Here is a 13695-nt window from a genome sequence, read left to right as displayed (position 1 = left end):
CTACATTTAGAGTGATTTCTGCATGATAACAATGATCTCTTTATCTTTTGAATGAGAGTTTGAAGTTTCATCATTTCTAAGCTAAGTGGTCTCTTTTTAATCTTTTCTCCGATCGAGTATGTTAGAGTAATTGGGTCTTTACTTGATTAATTAAACATTATTTGTTTAATTCTTTAAGTTTCCAATTATCTTTTTACACTTAAGCTAACATTAGGTGCATATAATTAATTATTTTAATTAATTATTATGTGCAAACCTAGGGTTTTCCCCTTTTAGGGTTTCTTGACCTATTAGAGGTTACTTTTTCTTTTCATTGTATCATTTTTTCAATATACATTTTCTGGTGAATTGGAGCTCTCTTTTTTGGAGAATATTTTTCCTGTGTTTTTCTTGTTCGTCAGATTTTGCTTTATTGCTTCTCCTTGTAACAGGTTATTCGGCTTGCAGAAGATCTTCAGGCTACTATGGGGTTGTATTTCTCAACTCCTATATGGTATCAGAGCTCAGATCTACAGCTACCTGTTCCTGTTTTTTGGGAATTTTGCATTTGAAGCAGATCTGGAGTTTCAGGCATTTTTTGTGTGCTTAGGGTTAAGGTTTTTTTTTTTTCTGAGCACTTTGGGCCTAAACGGACCTCACCATCGTGCTCAGAAGACCCAAAAACCCCTATAGTCATATAAAATTTGTCCATTTTTGACCCCTGAGCATCTGGGTGATTTTTTTTTCTCCAAGCCAGGTTGTACGACCCTAGCACGCAAATCGAGAAAAAAATTTACAAAAAAAAAAATTGTCTTTTTACGACATGCAGGCCGAATTGTTTTGATTTTTCAAAAAAAAATTTTACAAAAAAAAAATCAAACAAATCAAAAAACGCATAAAAAAAAAGTTTTTTTTACCCAAATTTTAGGGTACCGGACCTGACAGTCCGGTGCCGTACGGACCTGTCAGGCCGGCCCCACTGGCGCCGCAGGCCTCTGGCTCAGGCACCAGCTCCGGCTCCCGCTGGCTTTTGCCGCCGTCCGTGACGTCCTCACCGCCAGCCGCTCCGTGACGCCTCCCGCCGGCGGAAACTCCCTCCAGCAACAGACCTCCCGGTTCCGCGCTGCTCCGGCAACAACCCCGCCGCTCCGGCCACCGCTGGCGAGCCACCACTGTCGGGCTGCGCCACCTCCACTGGGTCGCGCCACCTCTGCCCGACCCAAGCGCCTCTCCGCCTCTGAGCCACCTGCGCCCGGCCCGAGCCCCACCTCCGCACGGAGCACCACCAGCCCCTCCTCTCTAGTCTTTTTGAGAGGGGGTTGGTTTTTTGGGCCTAGATCGTGCATCCAGAGTCAGATTTTGGCAAACGAGTAGGCGTTGGAAAGGTGATTCCGAGCCGGACCTCGTGGTGGTGGATTTTTTTTCCTAGATCTATTGTTTGACTGTTTCTTTTACCAATCAAAGTCAGGCTTCTTTTCTGCACTTCCGGGGTCATAGAATGGGCAAACGGACTCCATTTTTCGAAAATGAATAGGTGTTGGAAAGCTCTCAGCATGCTCTATTCAGATTTGTGATCTTTTTTCTTAGAATTTTCACCAGGTACATGAGATATCAGTTTGAAGTTTTTTTGCTTATGCACTACTTCCTTCTCAGTACTATGTATTAGGGTTTGGGTTTCTCCATTGTGGGGGGGTGTTTTTTTTTCTCGCTTTCTGTCATTTATATAATAAATCAGGAACACCTAAACTCTCAAAACAAACAAACCCTTCTGCATCTTTTGTCTATTCTAAAAGATCACATAATAAAAACAACCAACAAGCAGGTGCAGGTGTAGAGTTTTTTCTTTGTTCTCATGGCAGATCCTTCAGTTGAGTTGTTGACTTCACACAACTATCACACCTGGAAGCCCCGCATCACGAGGCTTCTCAGGTCACGAGGGTTGTGGGCTACTTTGGATGAGGTTCAGCGAGACCTTCATCGTCCTTATGAGGTTCTTATGTACCGGAACAAGCTGGATGAGGCCATGGGTTTGATCGCTTTGCATGTCTCCGACAGTCTTCTGTTTCACCTTGATGAGTTGCTTATTCCTCGGGATATGTGGTTGAAGTTTGATTCTCTCTTCGGGAGGGTCAATGAGATTCGGGCATTATAGATTGAGGCAGAGTTGATTTCATTGTTACCTAATACCTTTCCCACTATTGAAGATTTTTTGAACAAATTCAAGACTACCAGATCTGTTCTTCAGGGATGTGGAAAGAACAAGACCGATACATAGTGCATTCATTTGATTCTTTCGAAGCTTCAGGGTCCCTTTCAGTTTTTTGCCTCTGCTTTCTACTCCACCATGGATGGTTTGGGTACTAATTTCACCATGCCTAGCTTTGATGTCTTTTGTGAGCGCTTGTCTCGTGAGCAGTCTCATCTTTCTCAGTTGGATACGCTCTCAGGCTCCAAGAACAAAGCATTGGTTGCTCAGTCCTCTAAGGAGAAGGATAAACAGAAACAGAAACCGAAGCAGAAAAAGCCTTCTGCAGGTAGTGAGAATTCCTCCAAGCCTGCTCCTAAGTCTGATTCAAAACCAGTTCCTCCCAAACAAGGGAAATCTTCACAGTCTGGTGAGTCTTCCTCCAAGACTAAGAAGAAATCATCCGACACTTGCAGTTTTTGTGAAAAAGACGGACATCCAGTTTCCAGGTGTTGGAAACGATTAGAGGCTTTAGAGGAAGCCATGCAGCAGCATCACATTTCCTCACTTCAGGCGTCTTCTCCTTCCATAGGGAAACGTCATGCTCTCACTGCTAGAGCTTCGACCTCTGGGTCCACTTGGATTCTAGATTCTGGTGCTTCTCACCATATGACACACACTCAGCAGTTGGTTACTTCTCTTGCCTCTTGTGGTATTTCACAGATTGCAGTGGGTGACTCAGTTCAGCTTTCCGTCTTGGGTTCAGGTTCTGTCTCTTTAGATGGGGGTACTCTACAGGATATTCTGGTTGTCCCTGACATCTCGACGAACCTCCTGTCCATTTATCAGATTTGCCACTCTGGCTCTGGTAAGACAGTTGAGTTCTCACCACATGATGTGGTTATTCGGGACCTCCATGACCCTGATTTGGTTGTGGCTTCTAGTAGTGTGGATTCTGCATCTCGTCTCTACATATTTGATGAATTTGAGCCCTCTTCGGGTATAGGTTCATCTCTCATAGCACATGCAGATTCAGTGAGTAAGCTTTGGCATGAGCGATTGGGCCATGTCAATTACAGATATCTTCAGCAGATGAGTACACAGGCACTTGTTCTTGGGCTCCCACATATTTTCTGCACTGATGGTGTTTGTCATGGTTGTGTTCTTGGCAAGCATCACAGAGATCCCTTTCCGAAGGGGAGAGCCTCTCGTGCTTTGGCACCCTTGGAGTTGATTCACAGTGATCTCATGTCATTTCCCACTCCTTTTTCAGGGGCCAAGTATGTACTCACGTTTATTGATGACTTCTCCAGACGCACATGGGTGTACTTTCTTAAGTATAAGTCTGATGTCTTTGATTCATTTCAAATCTTCAAGACATTTGTCGAGAAGCAGTTTGGCTGTTCTATTTGGCGGATACATACAGATAATGGGGGGGAGTATGTGAATCAGGCTTTCAGAGATTTTTGCACTGAGCATGGTTTGCAACATCAATTTACTGTTCCCTACACCCCTCAGCAGAATGGTGTCGCTGAACGCAAGAACAGAACTTTACGGGAGATGGCGAATTGTATGATTCAGTCCAGGTCCATGGATTCGTCTTTTTGGGCTGAGGCAATCAATTGTGCCAACTATATTCAGAATCAGATGCCTCACAAGGCTATTCGACATATGACTACTGAGGAGGCTTGGTCTCATGACAAGCCTGATGTTTCCTTTTTTCGAGTATTTGGTAGTGAGGCATGGGCCTTTATTCCTGATGCTTTGAGGAAAGCCATGGAGCGGAAGAGCCGACCACTCATTTTTGTTGGCTACTGTGAGGATGTTAAGGCGTACAGGTTGTTTGATCCTGATTCCAGAGAGGTCTTGTTTCGATGGGATGTTCAGTTTGATGAGCGTCTTCCCACAATGGATACCTCGACTCCTGTGTCTACTCCTCTGTCTACTCCGGCCACTGCACCACTTCGGGATCTTTTTGAGGATGATTCTGATGATGGTGTTGATGATCCACCATCCCCACCCCCACCATCCCCACCTCCACCTGCTCCACCTCAGATGCCCAAGTGGGCTCGCCTTACTGTTGTAGTGGCAGGTCCTGTGGCTGGTGATCCTTCACATACTCGTCGCACTCGTTCTCACACAGTGGGTTCTAGTCTTTTGAGTCATGCTATTTCAGATGATCCTCAGAAGTTTTCAGAGGTGACATGTCACCCTGAGTGGGATTGTGCTATGGAGGAGGAGTATTCTTCTTTGATGAGGAATCATACATGGGATCTCTGTCCTCTTCCTAAGGGCAGAAAGATGGTTAGGTGTCGCTAGTTGTATCGCACTAAATATGTTGCTGATGGTTCCATTGATAAGTACAAGGCATGTCTTGGTGCGAAGGGTTTTTCACAGGTTGAGGGTATTGATTACTCCGAGACATTTGCCCCTGTCGCCAAGATGAATTCCATTCGCTTTGTACTGTCTCTTGCAGCTTCTCGGCGTTGGCCTATTTTTCAGATGGATGTGAAGAGTGCCTTCTTGCACGGGGATCTATAGGAGGAAATCTACATGGAACAACCTCAGGGATTTGTGCAGGATAGTTCTTTGGTTTGCAGACTTCGGCATTCATTGTATGGTCTCAAACAGGCCCCTCGGGCTTGGTATGAGAAGATGGACTCTTTCTTGCTCTCCATTGGGTTCTCCCGCAGTCATTCTGATCACACCGTCTACATTCAGCTTCTTGAGGGTGACATTTTGATTCTTGTGCTATATGTTGATGATCTTCTCATCACGGGTAGCTCATCCTCTATGATTCAACATATTCAGCGTGCCTTGATGGATCAGTTTGAGATGACAGATCTCGGTCTCTTGCACTATTTCCTTGGTCTTCAGGTGATTCAGTCTTCTGATGGGATCTCTCTCTACCAGCAGAAGTATGCTCTTGACATGCTTCAACGCTTCGGCATGCTTGATTGCAAGCCTGCTCCCACACCATTTCAGTCAGGGGTTGTTTTGACCACATCTTGTCCCACTCCTTCAGTCGATTCTACACTTTACAGGCAATTGGTTGGTAGTTTGTTGTACCTGACTCACACCCATCCTGATATTTCCTTTGCGGTTGGTCTTGTCTCTTGATTCTCCCATGATCCTCATGAGAGTCATTGGCAAGCTGCCAAACGTATTTTGAGGTACATTCAGGGCACTAGTTCTCATGGCATTCATTATACATCAGGGGAACGTCACATTGTTGGCTACACTGACTCAGATTGGGTTGGTGATGTCACTGATCGGAAGTCTACTTTCGGCTTTGTTTTCTGTCTTGGCTCTGATCCTATCACATGGTCTTGCAAGAAGCAAACTGCTCATGCTTTATCATCTACAGAGGTTGAGTACCGCTCTGCTGTGCTTGCTAGTCAGGAGATCTTATGACTTCGACAGTTGATGACTGAGTTTGGTTTTCCTCCTAATAGTCCCACTTTTCTTTGGTGTGACAATTAGAGTGCTATTCATATATCCTGCAACCCGGTAGAGCATCACCGGACGAAGCACATTGAGCTTCATATGCATTTCATCCGTCAGTTGATTCAGGATGGTGTTCTCATTTTGGAGTACATTCCCACTCCTAAGCAGGTTGCAGACATCTTCACGAAACCTTTTGCATCGTCGCGCTATCTTCAGTTGCGCTCTATGCTTGGGGTGAAGGAATTTGTCCTTGGGGGGTCTTTATGAGGCCTTCCTTCCTTCTTCTTCTTTCAGCATGTTCTTTTATCTCTTTTTGGAGAGGAGTTTTTTCCCACTGGGTTTTCTCCTTTGTCTCCGTTTCATAGAGATTTCATTGTATTTGGGTACCCGATCAGGCCTTGTTGCCAAGGCCCATGTTTCATGCTTTCAGTAGTTGTTCTAGGTTTTAGCTTCTCCCTAAGTCTAGCTTAAGGGGGGTGTTAGAGTAATTGGGTCTTTACTTGATTAATTAAACATTATTTGTTTAATTCTTTAAGTTTCCAATTATCTTTTTTACACTTAAGCTAACATTAGGTGCATATAATTAATTATTATGTGCAAACCTAGGGTTTTCCCTTTTTAGGGTTTCTTGACCTATTAGGGGTTACTTTTTCTTTTCATTGTATCATCTTTTCAATATACATTTTCTGGTGAATTGGAGCTCTCTTTTTTGGAGAATATTTTTCCTTTGTTTTTCTTGTTCTTCAGATTTTGCTTCATTGCTTCTCCTTGTAACAGGTTATTCGGCTTGCAGAAGATCTTCAGGCTACTATGGGGTTGTATTTGTCAACTTCTATAGAGTACTTGTGTATTGAGATGTTAGCTGCATACATAAGCATTTTATATAGATTCATACACCTGACCCTCGCTATCTTTCGATTTCGCTCCCGAGGGGGCATACTCATGACCTTATGACCTCACATCTTCAATGTCGAGAAAATTTTCAAATCTTCATCAAAAGTCGAGCAAAAAAAAAAAAAATCTTTTCAACTAAGGAAAGTCAAACAAATCCTTATCGCTAAGGGAATCTCAGCTTTATCGCTTCATATCAAGTTGAGATCTCTCGATCATCTGAATCGAATCAATCTCTAGGGGCATATCAGTTTCATTGCTTCAAATCAAGTTGATATTTGTCTTTATCTGAATCAGTCTCTTAATGTTAATCAGTTTCATCACTTTTTATCAAACTAATTATTCGTTTAATCTCAATCAAAATTTTAAAGAGTATCTTTGATCACACACTCAATCTAAGCAGGTGTTCAGTATTATCGCTTCAAATCAAGCTGGATAGTTTATCTTCTCTCATCGTGTCTTGATCCATCAAGTTCAAGATCAATTTTATCTTCGCTCACTGTGTCTAGTTAATCAAGTTCTAGATCAGTAAGATCCGCTTCTTGATCAATCAAGTTCAAGTTCATTATCTTTGCTCTCTTTTGGTCCTAGTTTAATCAAGTTCGGGATCGGTATTGCTTTAATCAACTTTGTTCAGCTTCATTGCTTCAAATCAAGCTAAACACCTCGCTCTTTATCTGGTTCATGATCAATCAAGTTCAGTATTGGTATCTCCTAGACATCAACTATTCTTTGAACCAACACGTTGCTCGCACATTAATTCAAAGAGAGGCAAAAGTAATACCCTAAAATTGGTCATCTAAACCATGGGCCCCTAATCTCGACAACATCACCAAGGTCCTAACCAAAGGAAATTAAATCAACTTTGAACACACAATTAATTAATTCTTCAACCATTAAATGTCACATGACAAGTGAATTATTTTATATTAATTAAATATTTATTTAATTAATTAAATCATTCCAAGAATATCATTTTGATCAATTATCCTATTTAATTTATTAAATATCTTAGCATATTTAATTAATTAATAAATTTGCCAATTTATCATAAAAAAAGAATTAATTTATCACAAAAGAGGAATTAATCACAAAGCAAGAGTTAAATTGAAAATAAAATAAAAGAATTGAATTGAGAGAGAAATCAAACTTGAGATATTATTTCTTTCTTCTAAATTGAGAACTTGAAATCAAAAAAACAATTAAATTGAATTATTAATCATTCTCTAAAATTGGAACTAAAAGCTTTTGAGAAAAGAAGTTCAGTTGCATTGAAAAGACTCTTTTCTTGAATAAATCAAATAATGGCATAGAATTACCTATTTTTATCTCAAGTGCATGGAATTAATTGAATTATATCTCTAATGCAAACTCAAACTTATAATATGAATGCATTTCAATTAAACTATAATTGGAATCTATCTCAAGGTTAACTAAATCTGATTTCTTAATTATTTTAATTATCCTAAATTGTGCTTTTTCTTGATCTCTATTGTGATTCTCTATAAATTCAGCCTTCGGCTCTCATTCAAAACACCCTAGAGATTTATTGTTATTATACAGTTTTTGCTCTAGAGTCATTGAATATATTGTGCTTTCTTTTTGAGATTATTGCATCTTAGTTTAGCTTTTTGCATATTTTCATGATTGCTTGAATTCATATAGATTACTACTCATCCATCTAGCATAATGTTGCATCCATTTAGCTTAATCTCATGCTCATATAGATTAAATCCTTTGTCTTGGTGTAGTCTAGTCACTGGTATTACTTATACAAATCTGAGAGCAATCTTATACTCGCATCTTTTAGAAGGCAATTAGTCGATTTGTTATGGTTTTAATATTCATGCTTATATTTGTCTAACCATACATGTAATGACTTAATTGAAGTGTTGTGTCTTGCAGCTTACATACTTATTCCACTTTTTCACACACACAGATACAAATTGGACTTAGATTTGGACATGGAAAAAAGAATTGATTACATGGTATTTTGGTACATCAAATATAAAAGCAATTTTAAAAAAATAAAATAGATATCTCTAAAGAAGAACCAAATTAACAAAGTTGCATAATGGTTAATCGGTCCAATACTATCCAAGAGTCAAATAATAAAGAAAAACATCCAATTTTGGACAATTCTTTTATAAATTAAGGAAATGAAGATACTCATTTTGTTTTTAATATAAAAAACTAGCATATAAATTTGCAAGGCCAATGCAGACCTTACATGCAATTGTCGTGAACTGCTTTCAAGAATCTTGATAAATAAGCGGGCACTTTTAAGAAATAAAATGAATTATTACTATAGTTTTCAAGTATTTAATGCTACTTTGAATAGGGGTTATAATTTTGATTGTGTGGTGTGGCTAGTTTATTGAAATAAATTTTGATTACTATTTTGAAGGATCAAAAAATTTAAATTTGATAGAATCTCTTCTATAAATAACTTTTTTCTAAATTTCTAGAATTTTATTTATATAAATGACTTCTAGAGCTTTCATTTTCAAATTGTTTCTTCTCGACGAGCTATAGTAATGGCTCCTATAAGAGCAACTAGAAGAATTATAGAAATATGTTCGAATGGAAGGAAAAAATTAGTGGATAAATGAGCCCCAATATGTTGAATATTGTTTGTTAAATCTTGTTCTAACATTTGATCTGATTTTTGAGTCAGAGATATTCCAAACCATGATATGTTCAAGATAATAGTAATTAATGAACAAAAAAGACTCGTACAAACTATTGAACTAATGTTATCTCCGATAGTCCAGGGAGGGGCATAATTAGGATATTTCGGATTATTCATCAATATCACGGCAAATAGAATCAAAATATTAACAGCTCCTATATAGATCAGGATTTGTGCAACAACTATGAAATCCGCGTTCAATATAATATAGAAAAAGGATATACAAATAAGAACTAGCCCCAATGAAAGAGCGGAATAAATTATATTAGTAAGTAATACTACTCCTATACCTCCGAATATAAGACTTAGCATTAGAGGAGCCAAAAGAAGATCATATATCAATTCAGGTCAATTCATTATGTGTACAATAAGTTTGAATATTATTTCCTCCCATTCACTAAATAAAAAGTTACCCCATTTACCTATATGCTATACTGGATTTATAATTTCATTTGATATGGGCACTGATTAATTAATCTATAGATCAATAATAGATTCCGATCAATCACACATGTGACATTATTAATGGAATATTATTAATTCCCATTTTGTCAAAATTTTTTTATTTATTTATCAGATACTCTTTGATCGGAGCTCAATCTGAATAATTGTAGAAGTGATTAAAACATAAAATTTGTCCGTAGTTTCTTCAGACATACTAAGTTAATATGTTCAGCTCAGAATTGTTTGAGCAATTCGCGTAATCGTTGACCTCTTGCCAATTGATCTTGTGTAGCTTTATCAAGATCATAAGCGAATTGTGCAAAAGCTTCTAACTCTGCAAGTTGAGCTAATTCTAATTCTAATTTTCCAGCTACTTGTTTCATAGCTTTCATCTGAGCTGCGGATCCTACTCTAGATACAGAAAGACCTACATTAATGGTAGGTTGAATTCCTGCATTGAATAGATCAACTGATAAGAAGATTTGCCCGTCGATAATGGAAATTACGTCAGTTGGAATATAAGCTGAGACATCTCCAGCTTGAGTCTCCACTATTGGTAAAGCAATCAAACTCCCTCCACCTAACTGAGAATTTAATTTAGCTGCTCTTTCTAATAAACGAGAATGTAAATAGAAAACATCTCTTGGATAAGCTTCCCGGCCAGGGGGTCTTCTTAATAGAAGAGACATTTGTCAATAAGCTTGTGCTTGTTTGGAAAGATCATAATAAATGATTAATGTATGTTGTTCTTTATATATAAAGTATTCGGCTAAAGTTGCTCCTGTATAAGGAGCAATATATTGTAATGTAGCTGGAGAATCCACAGTTTCTGCTACCACAATGGTATACTCCATTGTGCCACGTTCTTCGAAGGTATTTTTATGGTATGTATAAAATAATCATTTTAGATTTTAGCATGGAATGCAAACCAAGTAAAGATGCTATCTATCTTTCATTCGAGGGAATGATCACAACTCTTTCATATTGAGACAAGAGATTTGTTGTCTTATGACTCAACACAAATGATATAACACCATGCAAATATGAATGATTTTAAATATTATGACCAACACAAACAACTGGAAAGGTGTGGGAAACTAGGGCTTTAATACCTTAATGGATGCCACTAACTTCTCTTGGGACCAACCTTACATTAAGGGAAGGAAATTTGATTGATCCAATCCTAAAAGGACTGAATTCAGATCAAGTTAATCCTTCCCTTGTTAGAGTTGAAATTGAATTGTAATTAGGGTTGAATTGCAATGCTAGATCTAAGGAATAAAATGGGAAGTTGATATAAAACAACAGTAACAAAATATTCCAGATATCATGTAGAGCTATAAACCTAGATCTCACTAGGGAAAATGGATCAGAACTTGTGACGAAAGATTTGAGCTGAATTATAGGGATCAAAGAAAGCAGGTTGCCTTGGTCTTTTAAATATCAGGGTAGACAGACTATATGTTTTCTAGATTAGGATGACACATAATCCACAATTGGAAAGTCATCAAAAGTTCTTGAGATTAAGGAGAGCCAACTGTCCTTGTCCTTTGCTTTTGATGCCTTCGAAAGATGATTCTGATTATCGTCTACAATATTGAATTCCTCACTTGTAGCTCCTATGACAATTTACTACACACAGAAAGAAGAAAATAGGGTTGTTGAGTGGGTTTTGTCTTAGGTCATGATGGTTCCCAAATCAACAGATCCTAAATCCTAGATAAATAGTCACTAACTCATGATCAGACTTTGGGATTGGACTTGGCCAACGAACAAGATTAAGTATAAGCTGCAATCTTCTACACTTTAGGCTCTACAAAACCTAGGTGGGTTTCCCTATTGCAATGTTGTCAATAATCTGGCTCTATGCTAACCAACAATGCTCTATATATCATATGCTTTCAATGAAAATATCCAGGAAATGCATAATATGTACTATTGATTCTGGCTTGAACCTTAGTTCTTATCACTTTGCTTGGATTGAAAGATGGCTCTAATCTATTTCTACTCCTAATACAGAAAAACTAAAAGCTGAAATATAAAAGGTGAAATAAGAATGGAAGGATGATCCACAAACTTGAAAGATATATGACCAGTGCCTATCAAAAGTGATACACAGTCAAATACAAGACCCAATGAAAAACAACACCATAGTATCACCATTAAGATTCAATACTAAACATTCAAGACTTGCTCAGAATTCTCAAAATGAGAATGGATTCATAAAATCCTCACACTCTCTCAGAATATTGTAGTACTCAAGACAAAATTTAATTCATACACTTAAAATGAATCCCATCAGAGAATACACATTCCCCCTTAGAGAAGATAAACTGCGAATGTCATTAACATGGCAATTCATACAACAAAACACAAGAGATAAGAGAAAAATAAGAATGATCTCATTGATGTTTAGAAGATATATGATACTGTTCAGCACCAAATATGCAAAATACTATCTGTCATTAAAATTCTTCTAAAAGCCTATTTGATACATATGCATCAAAAAATTGGGTCTGTCTTCCTGGCCCTGAATTCCCTTTTATAACACAAGGGAGCAAAAACAAGCCTCGGGCCAAGAATGTACACTTGTCACAAATTCATTGCATGGGATCCAAAAAACAATGAAGTGCCCAACCTCCAATTCTGCACGCCACCATCAATGCAAACAACTACAAGAACAACCACCAAGACCTGAGATCATGAACCCTAGGACAACTGAGAAGTAACTACCTCGAGACACACAAAGACCAACCACATTTATTCATCTTCAACCGCAGTCTGACTGACCTCTGAATCTAGATTTCCACATTTAGTAATCTATATGCATTGTGTCCTTTCTTTCTCAGTCAGTGACCCTCTGGCGAAAACAAGGCGGTGAAATCCCTTTGACAGGAAATCCTCCGATCTCATCGAGCCCTTCAACCATTTCTGTCCAATCTGTATTAATGTTGGCCCTGCCAAAACATCATCACCATCATGTTGTAGGACAAACCTCAAATCTTTTGCAACAATCACTATCTTATCCTGCATTGTTTTCCTTATCCCTGCAGGAACGCGCGGGATAAGGAGAACCTTCTTTCTCTTCTTCATCTTCTTATCCTGCAATCTCATTTGAATTGGTAAGAACGTTGGTAGGATAAGATTTCATTGTTCTCCTTTGTTATTTCTTATCCCAAAGCATTGATGGATGCACCTCCCAGCCCCCCAGGATAAGCCTTCCATTGTATTCCCTTTTGTCTTCTTATCCCGGGCCTCATTTCTTTGACCTTCGCGACCCTCCAGGATAAAGATTTCATTGCTCCTTTACTAATTTACTTATCCCAGAGCCCAAGTGTCTATATGCATATTCTCACTTAAACCCAAACTATTGCTCTGTATACGCCCTCTATTCCTTGGGGATAACTTTTTCTTTGTTCCATCCTGCTTCCTTATTCTGGGACCACAAGAAATGCATTTCTAACCACCGCATGATAATATCTTCTTTGTTTCTTTGTAAAATTAACCCAGGGCCTTTCAAGCTAATTGGAAACATCCCCGTGGCAACTTTTCTATGGTGATTTTACTCTTCGGAAGTTACCCTGGGATAAAACTTTATCCCCTTTGCAACTCTTTGCTAGGAGTTATCCCGGGCGATCTTTAGACGTTGCCTTCTGCTCCCTGGGATAACTTTTCTTCCCTTTGCTGCTTCGCTTGCCTTATCCTGTGCGACCCTTTGGTTTGTCACCTTGCCTCGTGGGATAAAAAATGGTCTTATTGCCAGCTGGTAAGAATAAACCATGGAGACCGGCCCACCAACAACATGGAACCCTCCAGCCAGTGAAACCTAAGTTAGCTGACTAGCTAGACCGGTCAACTCAAAAATAGAATTTTGGAGCCCGAAAAGACTCCCTCCTGCATTGCAAAATACATAGCCACCTATTGTTGCCTCAACGGTCAATAACACGTTGCCCAGATAATTCAGGATGATCAATAACACAACATGTTATTGATGTGAGATATTGATGTTAGGCACAGGGTCAATAACATGTCATGTTATTGATACTTCATATAATCA

The 13695-nt window shown here is 38.8% G+C and overlaps 1 pseudogene; it reads right to left on the bottom strand.

Moving 5' to 3' along the window:
• Window positions 1-9871: 9871 nt before the first annotated feature.
• Window positions 9872-10510, bottom strand: LOC131066401 (ATP synthase subunit alpha, chloroplastic-like; annotated as a pseudogene).
• Between the last annotated feature and the right edge of the window lie 3185 nt (window positions 10511-13695).

Source organism: Cryptomeria japonica, chromosome 1 (assembly GCF_030272615.1).
Source record: "Cryptomeria japonica chromosome 1, Sugi_1.0, whole genome shotgun sequence".
NCBI lineage: Eukaryota > Viridiplantae > Streptophyta > Pinopsida > Cupressales > Cupressaceae > Cryptomeria > Cryptomeria japonica.
Note: the sequence above shows the minus strand (reverse complement) of the source record. Positions and strands in the feature narration are given on the sequence as shown.